Consider the following 11,218-nt stretch of genomic DNA (forward strand, 5'->3'; position numbering starts at 1 on the left):
CCACACATGATGTTAATTCCACTAAGGCCTTGGATCTTTGGTGTGTTACAAAATTTAAAACAGAATCCATTTACATTTATTTTTTAAAGAGTATATGGATTTTGGCCAGGCGCGGTGGCTCACACCTGTAATCCCAGCACTTTGGGAGGCTGAGGTGGGCAGATCACGAGGTCAGGAGATTGAGACCATCCTGGCTAACATGGTGAAACACTGTCTCAACTAAAAATACAAAAAATTAGCTGTGTGTGGTGGTGGGTACCTGTAGTCCCAGTTACTTGGGAGGCTGAGGCAAAAGAATGGTGTGAACCCGGGAGGCAGAGCTTGCAGTGAACCGAGATTGCACCACTGCACTCCAGCCTGGGCAACAGAGCAAGACTCCGTCTCAAAAAAAAAAAAAGAATATACCGATTTCTGGCTCCAAGGAAATCATCCAAAATAAGAGGCAAATCAATAACAATGAAAATGATCATTGTGGAGTAATTCATAATAAAGAAAAACCAGAAACTACTTAAGAGTGAGTAGTTAAGTAAATTACATTGTGTCAATTTGATGGACTACCATATAGTCACTAAAAATTGTAATTATGCAGACTGCGTAGCATCATAAAATGTGATGATATAATGTTAAACATGCAGAGTGGAATAGCAAATTGCAAGTATACTTGATTACAACTCTAAAAATCATGTTTACATGTGGGCAAGGATTGGAAGCAAGAAGAATAGAAACAGATGAGTTCGGCCGGTGGGATTGTAAGGGATCCCCCTTCTTTCTGAATTTGTGTTATGTTGATCTTGTTTGTGCCATCTTAAAAGGATGCTGTTTGGCCCTTCTGGGGACAAGTTTCAAGATTGTCAGTCCCAGGAAGGCACATAAACAACAACAAGGACTGCAATTCTTGATTATACCTCATTGCTGGGTCTCTCCTGGGTGCCTGGCTCTGCTGGTGGGAATTCTCTGATCCACCCTGAGCATGGCTGTTTGCACAATTGCTCCCAAATAGAGCGTTGCTGCAGAAACTCAACCATGGGATGAATATTTATATGTAAGTGTGATCATATTCACAGCCATTTACTACATTTTTTTTTTTTTCATTTAAAAACAGCTCAAGCACAGACTGAGAAACCATTTACTTGGAATGTTGTAGAGGGAATTGCTTATTAGGGTGTAGAAGTTTGAAAGAGATGATCTCAAAGACCTGCGGAATCTAAGTCATGATCCATGTGACCTTTATACACACATGTAGATGCTGTCAGTATTCATAGCTCTTTTACTGCTCTAGGCAGATGTAACACATCATCTAAGGAACAACATGCTGACATGGACTGACCAGGCTCTGGAGTACACTAGCCCTGGGGTCAAATCCCAATTCTCCTATGGATGAACTTTGTGACTGTAGATGAATTACTTTTTTTGTGTGTGTGAGGCGGAGGTTCACTCTTATTGTCCAGGCTGGAATGCAATGGAGCAATCTCGACTCACTGCAACCTCCACCTCCCGGGTTCAAGCAATTCTCCTGCCTCAGCTTCCTGAGTAACTGGAATTACCGCGCCACCACTCCTGGCTAATTTTTGTGGTTTTCTTTAGTACAGATGTGGTTTCACCATGTTACCCAGGCTAATCTTGAAGTCCTGACCTTAGGTGATCAGGCTGCCTTAGCCTCCCAAAGTTGTGGGATTACAGGCGTGAGCCACTGAGCCCGGCCTACTTTTGTTTTGTTTTGTTTTGTTTTTGAGACGGAGTCTGGCTGTGTTGCCTAGCCCGGAGTGCAGTTGTGCGGTCTCGGCTCACTGCAACCTCTGCCCCCGGGTTCAAGCAATTCTCCTGTCTCAGCTTCCCAAGTAGCTGGGAATACAGGCGTGCATCACCATCCCCAGCTAATTTTTTTTGTATTTTTAGTAGAGATGGGGTTTCACCACATTAGCTGGGCTGGTCTTGAACTCCTGACCTCAAGTGATCTGCTTGACTTGGCCTCCCAAAGTTCTGAGATTACAGGTGTGAGCCACTGCGCCTGGCTGACGAGTTACTTTTTATATCTCTGAATGTCAGGTTTGACATCTGTAGAATCAGAACATCAAAACTTATCCCTATGGGCAACATGGTGAAACCCTATCTCTACTAAAAATACAAAACTAAGCCGAGCATGTGGCACGTGCCCATAATCCCAGCTACTCAGGAGGCTGAGGTAGGAAAATCACTTGAACTCGGGAGGCAGAGGTTTTAGTGAGCCAAGATTGCACCACTGCACTCCAGCCTGGTGACAGAATGAGACTCTGTCTCAAACAAACAAACAAACAAACAAAACCAAAACACTTATCCCTGAAAGTTATTGAGAGCATAGAAATGAACTAACATGTGGAGATGCCCAGTGAGAGTGGCCAGCATGTAATAGGTGCTGAGTTAAATGAAGATGCACAGTAGTGGCAGAGTGGCGCAAACTGGTGGGTTTTCACACATGGAAGCACAGGAAAAGTGAATTTTAAGCAGGGATTAAAAAGAACATATCAATATCATAGAAACAGAAGACTGCTAATAACATATGCCACGACATAAAGGAAAAGCTGGGAGTTACTGCCAATTTACAAATGGCAGAAATACTGTTTCTCCTGGGAGCAACTGTAGCAAAAACAAATGTGAACAATCAAGAGGTTCCTAACTTTTCATTTAATTGCAAAAAAATCAAATACGTAATCTGAGAATCACCATAGGCACCTGCTCTACCTTCTCTTGTGAAGCCAAGAAAGATCTCATCTGCAGCAATGAGTTAAGCCTTTCGTGCTGCATTTCAAAGAAAAGCTTCCCTAATAAGCTGGTTTCTTAGATTGATGCCAGCTACATATATCATGTGAGCTACTTTCTGTTTTAAATCCCTGGCAGTTCTCTTGGCACCAAGATTTCCACTGACATTGAGATTCGGTATTAATTCAAAGACTATCTACATAGTTACATAAGAATTAGAGAAATGAAAACAGAAAAATGATGGACTTTTGTAACACACTATTAAGTTTTTTTTCCCCTCATCCCTACCTTCACTTTGTTTAGGAAAGTAAAAATGTTGAAAAGAAAAAGTGACACCTATTATTTTGTATTAAACATAAAAAGCAATAAACCATTTTGATTTCTTAAAACTATACCCTGAGCATGTAAGAACCTTCGAATAGATCAGAAACGTGGAAACTAAACTAATGAACGTGCCCCATGAAGAGATTAAATACAGTATATGATATTTTCAGAGTCAACAGAAAACCCGCTGGGTATTTGTGGCATCTGAAGATTGGTTTTATGAAACCTACTGAGCCAAGTTTTGTGCTGAAGCCAGACCTCTGAAAAAAGTTGGACAGAGGCACTATTCATAGTGCTTGGGGATTTGTGTGGAAACAGTTTACAGATTTTCTGACAACCTTGTCTTTCAATTCAGATGAATGAAGCACTATTGTTTGGTCATGAGGAACTTTAATAAAAAAAGTTGTCACCAAAGCTGTTTCTCATTGGGTGCAAGTGTGTGGAAATGACAGTCTTTAAATTTTGCTTGAAAAATGAAATTATACCAGACACCAAAATCAATGCCAAAATAAAGTTAACTTTGAATTAAAAAGAGAAGAAAAGTGACAGAACGCTATGTTAGGACTAATAACCTTTGGACTTTGTTAACAGATTCGTTGTTGTCTCCCAGTTGGACCTGGTGAGATTTAGATTACTCTAAGAGGAGTGTTTAGGGTCTTCAGAACAACAGGGTATTTTGTAGGTGGCCGCGTGGGTGTTGCTTTGAAACTACCTTACTGCATGCTTTCAATTCAACACATTGACCTGGTGGAGGGCTTAGTGATGGCATTTTGAGGCATGCTTAGGTCTTCTAAAATCATAGGTCTTGGTTTCAATGTAAAATTTCAAATATCATGCTATATATGAATGTACTTGCCTCAGTCCATTCAGTGCTGCCATTAAGGAATTATTGAGGCTGCATAATTTATTTAAGAAAGAGGTTTATTTGACTCTCAGTTCTGCAGGCTGTACAAGGAACATGGCCCCGGGCTGGGCGCGGTGGCTCGTGTCTGTAATCCCAGCACTTTGGGAGGCCGAGGTGGGTGGATCACTTGAGGTCAGGAGTTCGAGACCAGCCTGGCCAACATAGTGAAATGCTATCTGTACTAAAACAAAAATTAGCCGAGTGTGGTGGCGGGTGTCTGTAATCCCAGCTACTCAGGAGGCTAAGGCAGAAGAATTACTTGAACCCGGGAGGCGGAGGTTGCAGTGAGCTGAGATCATGCCACTGCACACACCAACCTGGGTGTCAGAGTGATACTCTGCCTCAAAAAAAAAAAAAAAAAAAAAAGGCATGGCCTTAGCCTCTGTTTCTGATGAGGGCCTCAGGCTCCTTCCACTCATGGCAGAAGGGGAAGGGGAGCCCATGTGTAGAGATCACATGGCCGGAGAGGAAGCGAGAGAGAAACACAGAGGGGTGCCAGGCTCTTTTCAACAGTCAGCTCTCACAGGAATAATAGAGTGAGGACAGCACCAAGCCTTTCATGAGGGATCTGCCCATGTAACCCAAACACCTCCAATAGGCCCCACCTCCAACACTGAAAATCAAGTTTCAACATGAAGCTTGGAGGGTTAAATATCCAAACTATAGCCGTACTATAGCCGTACTTCCATATGTTAAGACTTCTGTAGTTTCTAAGGCATCTTCTATTCGTAAATCAGTTTAAAAGCGCTGTTGGGTAGACAATTGCTGTAATACCCAATGAGCTGAAATAATCAACATGGAGCCCAAGGACGCTAAGGATTTCAAAATATCCAGCCCAACAAATGCCAGTTAAGAGGGGAGAATATTTATTTCTCTATTCTCTTCAAGGCCAGGTGGTTCAGCAGAAAGTGCAATGGATTCGTAGTCAGTAGACCTGGATTTGAATTCTAGTAGATAGAGAGTGAGATTTGGAATCTGGGATGTGGGTATTGAATTGACCAATCCTACCAATGGTGAGACCTTGAAAAGGAAAACTTTCTCACTTATCAAAGCCTCAGTTTACTTCTGAGAAATGGGCCTACTAGTAAACATTGTTCTAATAGGACTATAGGGAGAGTTCCACAGGATATGGTGAATTTAAAAGCACTTAGTGTCTTGTAAAGTACTATAGTAATTTAGCCATTATTCTTACTAGTTGTGTGATCTTGGACAAATCTCTTAGCTTTTCTGAGCCTTAGTTTCCTTCTCTGTAAAATGAGGAGAGTAACAGGAGACATATCCATCTCATAAATGTATCTTAAAGCTCCAAACAAAATGATGTGAAAAACACTGGGTAGTCTGCAAAATACTATTTTAACAACTTTTTCTTTTTCTTCTTGGTTTCTTTTTGAGACAGGATCTCATTCTATCCCCCGGGCTGGAGTGCAATGTGATCACAGCTCATTGCAGTCTTGACCACCTAGCTTAAGCAATCTTCCCACCTTAGCGTCCAGAATAGCTGGGACTACAGGTGCCACCATGTCTGGTTAATTTTTAAACTTTTTTTTATAGAGACAGGGTCTTGCTATTTTGCCCAGGCTAGTCTGGAATTCCTGGACTCAAGTGATCCTCTTACTTTGGCCTCTCAAAGTGCTGCGGTTACAGACATGAGCCAACATGCTTGGCCTCTTTTTCAAATTAATTTAAGAATATTTAAGTGGAATGCCCTAAGTATTATAAACTTTGGGATAATTTAATGATTTTTATATCTTGTCAAATGCTGCCATTCATTTAATTTGATCTACAGGTGATTTTCAAGATTTTCATAATCCCATAAATAGCCAAAGGCATAATTATATTGGTGGCTTAGCAAAATGATGTTCTTTTGTTACTATGGAATTGTTTTCAACGACTCACAGGACAATCCCGTCTTGAAAGTCGACCCGTCACTGTACCTACCTTTTCTCCTTTTGGTGGTGGATATCATCTGTTTTCTAACCTCTCTATTTGCTTCAGTGATGACACATATTAGGGAGCTAACCCTAGTCGCCTCATTATTCCTTTCGCCCTTTGTGAATCTGGAAGAGATGGTCCCTGCTAAAAAGTCGGCATTAGTCACACAGTTTTTGTGGAACAGAAGAGCCTCTGACCCACTATGGAAACAGATACATTAAAAATATGTAGATAGGGCTGGGCGTGGTGGCTCATGCCTGTAATCCCAGCACTTTGGGAGGGCGAAGGGGGCAGATCACGAGGTCAGGAGTTCAAGACCAGCCTGGCCAATATAGTGAAACCCCGTCTCTACTAAAAATACAAAAATTAGCCGGCATGGTGACATGTGCCTGTAGTCCCAGCTACTCAGGAGGCTGAGGCAGGAGAATCGCTTGAACCCGGGAGGCAGAGGTTGTGGTGAGCGGAGATTGTGCCACTACACTCCAGCCTGGGCAATAGAGTGAGACTCCGCCTCAAAAATAAATAAATAAATAAATAAATAAATAAAAAACCTAGATAGGTTGGGCGTGGTGGCACACGCCTGTAATCACAGCACTTTGGGAGGCCAAGGCGGGCAGACCACTTGAGGTCAGGAGTTCGAGACCAGCCTGGCCAACATGGTGAAACCCCATCTCTACTAAAAATACAAAAAATTAGCTGGGCGTGGTGGTGCATGCCTGCAATCCCAGCTATTCGGGAGGCTGAGGCAGGAGAATTGCTTGAACCCAGGAGGCAGAAGTTATAGTGAGCCGAGATCATGCCACTGCACTCCAGCCTGGGCAATAGAGCAAGACTTTGCCTCAAAAACAAATAAATAAATAAAATTTAAAAATAAAAGAATACCTAGATAGATAGGACTGAAGAAATTGCATGTGTGCATCCTTGAAGAAAAACCTCTCCTTGCTGTGCAGTAACATTGTAGCCTTTGAGGTATTTTATAAGCTTTCAGTGCCAATGTACCATAATGTTCACATAAGAGCCAACGTGCCTTGAAAGATTCTGTCATTGCCTTTATTCGGAGTGGGCCGGCTCAGCCCAGCTGAACACATACCCTTTCTTTAGAGAGGAGCCCAAAGACAGACACTGTTGACATTATCTTCACACTTTCAAATAAAGCAGTCCTTGGTGAAAGGCGGTCTTGTTCCCATCCCAAGATCTATCAATATTGTCTCCCAGCTGGTCTTTGCATTTCACGGGGGATGTGAACTCTTCTGCATCTCTGCAAAGTCCTTCCTTAGCAGCCTCTTACCTAATCAAATAGGGACAAAAGGAAGATTTTTCTTTTTCAGGGGATTTTGACTTCTGAAGAATGACTGTGAGGTTAAAGGGCCATATGAGCTGGTACAGCAAGCCCAAGGACTGAGCTATTTTTCACATTTCTGTGTGCAAAGCTCCCAAATGAAAAGCAGAAAATGGCCAATTTAGTTAAAAATTGAGAATGTGAAGTGGCAAAAAGGATTAAGTCTTTATGAAAAGTAAAATAACAAAAGAAAGCAAGTAACAAAACTGGTTAGCAGCTACCCAAGAGGTAAGAGCAAGGGGCGGCACCGGTAAAGATCTCTCTCTGTGTGTGTGTGTGTGTGTGTGTGTGTGTGTATGTGTGCATATATGCAGTTTGTATTAACAGGCAAGAAGCAGAATAGGTTAGGACAGGCAGTCTTGGGTTGAATTATAGCCCCTAAATCACTTTACTTTTTTGAATTCTAGTTTTTTCATCTGCAAGCAGGAAAAATAATAGCACCCATTTTCATAGGATTGCTATGAAGATTAAATGAGATATAAGGCATGTAAGACACAGCAAGCACTGGGCATAGAGTAAGTTCTCAGTAAGTAGCAATTATTTTATTATCCCCATGTATTTCCTGTGAATGTAAGTTTGTAGAGATAAAATGAGCAGTTAACCAGTGGTTTTGGGGTTTTGAGATTGGAGTTTCTACCTCCTGCCATCATAAAAGGGAAATGCATGTCCTTAGTTCTAATGATTTTTCTTGTAGTTTTTTTTTGGGGGGGTTAAATTTTTCCTCTAAGTTTTCACTTTTTGGAATATTTTTTGAATGGCCACTCATCTTTTCTCTTTTATTTTCCATTAAAAAATTCTAATTTCTGTGAGCTTTTTGCGACTTTATCTTTTACTTCTTTTATTCTGCCATAATCTTTCTTGTTCTCAAATGGTTCTTAAAAATAGCATTTTATTTTAGTTTCATTGCTGTAATATCTTCTGTCTGTGAGCAGATTAATTACAATTTTTAAAGAAGTTTTCTTTTACTCCCTTCATTGCCTTTTTTCTTCCAGGCATCTTTGTCCCATGTAACGGTTTTGGTCTCTTTTCCTGAAGTAGTTTTCCTCACGTGTTGGGGATCATTGGCTGTCATTCACATCTAAATGTGAGTCTCTGAAAAGCTAAATGGAAGCCTGGAGCACATGGGTAGGATCATGACCTGATATGGTCAATGGGTGGGGATTTGGCTTTTTGATGGGGACACCCAAATGTCTTTACCTGTGGGTCTTTCTCTCGGGCCTATCAATTTTCTCTGGGAGGATTCCTCTCTATGCTCTTGTCTTGAAGGTTTAAGTTTAGTTCCAGCACTGGGGAAGCAGGAAGGGAAGAGGGATGGAGGTTCTCTCCTTTCAGCCTGTGATATTTTAACTCTCCTAATCTTAGGGACATCTCCTCTTGCCCTCACCTGTGCCTGAGTCCCAGATTCTAGCACCTGGCTTGTTGATCCTCCCTAGAGAACGAACCTTATCTTCTGCCTGTTGAAGGAAGGGCTGTTGCCTGGCAATGTGGGTGGGACATTTATCGGGGCACAAACTGCTTCTTGCACAGGGTTGTAACCAATCCTCCTGTTTTCAACCCAACTTTGCCCCTCTGTCTTTCAGGGTACCTGGTACATATGATCAATTTCTGGGCCTTTCTGGGGTCCTGTGTGCAAACAGGCTTGCCTCTGTTTATCTTCCCGTGGGCATTTAGATTCGGTTTTCTTTGTTGACTCTTCCATGCAGTTTCCATGGTACAAAATGTTATTGACATTTCTCATCTGCTGTTGGCTCTACTCCTGTTCTTTTTGCTTTTGTATATTTTTAGCTCCTTAATTCTTTTTGCTGTCATTTTATGGGGTTTTAGGAAGGAGTGGAGATAAGCACCTGTGTTTACTTAGTCAGGATCCACCCATGAAATTTTTAACAATACACAGGCACTAGGCCCCATCCCTAAAGATTCTCATTCAGGGATCCGGGGTGGGATCTGGGCACTGCTATATTTTAAGGGCTCTACAGGAGGCTGATGGAGTGAGCTGACTTCGTGGCCCACTGAGCCCCAATGGAGTGTGGCTTTGAACACATTTCTCATGCATAGTTGACTTTTCTCCTTCTTGCTGAAGCACAACAGTAGAAAACAGGTTTGAAAAGCATTTATTGGGTGCTTTCTATGGCCCTGGAACTGTGTTAAAAGATTCTGTTGATTGCTGATGATTAAATCAAACAGTGTTGGCCGTGAATTTTTGGCTGCTGTAAGTCAGTGGTGGCAAAGGTAGCTACTCAAGCACCACATGGGCTTTTCTGGTCTCCCACCAACTATTTTCTCTCTGTGTTGGCTTCATCCTGCATGAGGCTAGGAGCGTTTCCGCTCTCAGATTTGGTCTTTCATTATTACAGATTCAAGTGCAGAGCGCGAAGGGTCTCTCCCTCTCACCCCCCTATTTGCCTTCCTGCTCAGGTCAGCAATGCTGGGAAGACCTCTGGGAGGCCCAGCATGGGCCAGGTTTTACCTCCTAACCCATCATGTTAAGATAATGGCAGCTTCAGATCCTCTAGTGAATGGACAGGAGGGATGGCTCTCCTGAGGGTAAACCTGAGGAGAAGACATAGAAAGGGTTGTATTTAAAAGGAAATAATGCAGGGTAAAGAGAAAAATAGATCCATTACAGTCCATATCCTTGGCTATTCAGTGCCTGGGTATGAATGTGCACACACACACACACACACACTCACAGTCCTTTCAAGGCATTTCCAGAAATGTCTCGTCCAATTTAATGCAACTATCTCATGGAAAGATTACATGCTTACTTATTTCCTCAGCATCTTGAAATATTTCAAAGTCATATCTAACTCATATATATCTTGTATACCCAACCACATCATTGGTGACGTTCATTCCTTTTCATCAGTTCCAGGAGAAGCTTCTTAGGATCTTGCAATTTATAGATGATATGATACATTTAAGTACTCTCAATTTGCCCGAATCTCTAAAGTTCTAGTCTCAGTGGGCTGAGTCCCCAGACACGGCAGGTAATCACTTAACAAAGAGCTTAACTGACTCTTACCAAAGATTGCTATCAGAAAGAAGGAGTCCTGACTGCCTTCACTTGCTATTCTGGTTATCTGTTGCTGCACAACAAATCACCCAAAACAGTGGTTAAAGCAATTACAATCATGTATTTTGCTCACGATTCTGGGGGTTGACTGGACTCAGCGAGGGAGGCCTTACTCATGGTATCAGACAGAAGCTAAGGGGTTCTTGCAAAGACTTCATCCCATGAAGGCGGTGACTGAAATGGGAAGACTCCAACAGCTGGGGCTTCTCAGGCAACCCCCTCTACGCAGTCTGTCCACATGGCAGCCTCGGGGATCTGAATTTCTTCTGTGGTGACTGAAGGCTCCCAGAGTGAGAGTCCCAAGGAAAACTGTCAGAAGCCCCATGGCTTATTTCTTTCCTAACCTCAGAAATCATACAGTGTCATTTCTACCACATTCTGTTAATCCAGGCAGTCACCAAGACCTGCCCAACTTCAAGAAGGAGCAGAGACTCTACCTCTTGATGGAAGGGGTGTTACAGAATTTGCAGATGTTTGTTAAAACCCCCATATCCTGAATTCAGCCAGTTCCACATTTCAGGTTCTGTTACTTTAAATACCCCCTTCTGGCTGTTACAGGATCCTTTTGCCTGTATGGTGCATAACCACAATTCAAATTAGCATATAGCCAACTACAGAAGGTCCGGGTGACTGGAGCCAGGGGTTTCAATATCTGCCATCTAGGTTCCTTTGGAAGAGTCTCATTGACCTGCTTAGGACACACACCCATCCCTCGACCAGTGAGGGTAGTTATGGGGTGTGTACCATGCTTGGCATAACTTGGAATGGGTGATCACCTCTTGATTTGTCACTGTCTTCAAGGTCATGTAAAAAGGCAGCAACTCCCATTTGGATTGCTATGGTGAAGTTGGGGGAGGAAGGGTAATTCCCCAAGAGAAGAAGGATGCTTTCCCAGAAGAGGCAGAGGTGA

The sequence above is a fragment of the Macaca thibetana genome, chromosome 17 (assembly GCF_024542745.1).
Source record: "Macaca thibetana thibetana isolate TM-01 chromosome 17, ASM2454274v1, whole genome shotgun sequence".
Lineage (NCBI taxonomy): Eukaryota > Metazoa > Chordata > Mammalia > Primates > Cercopithecidae > Macaca > Macaca thibetana.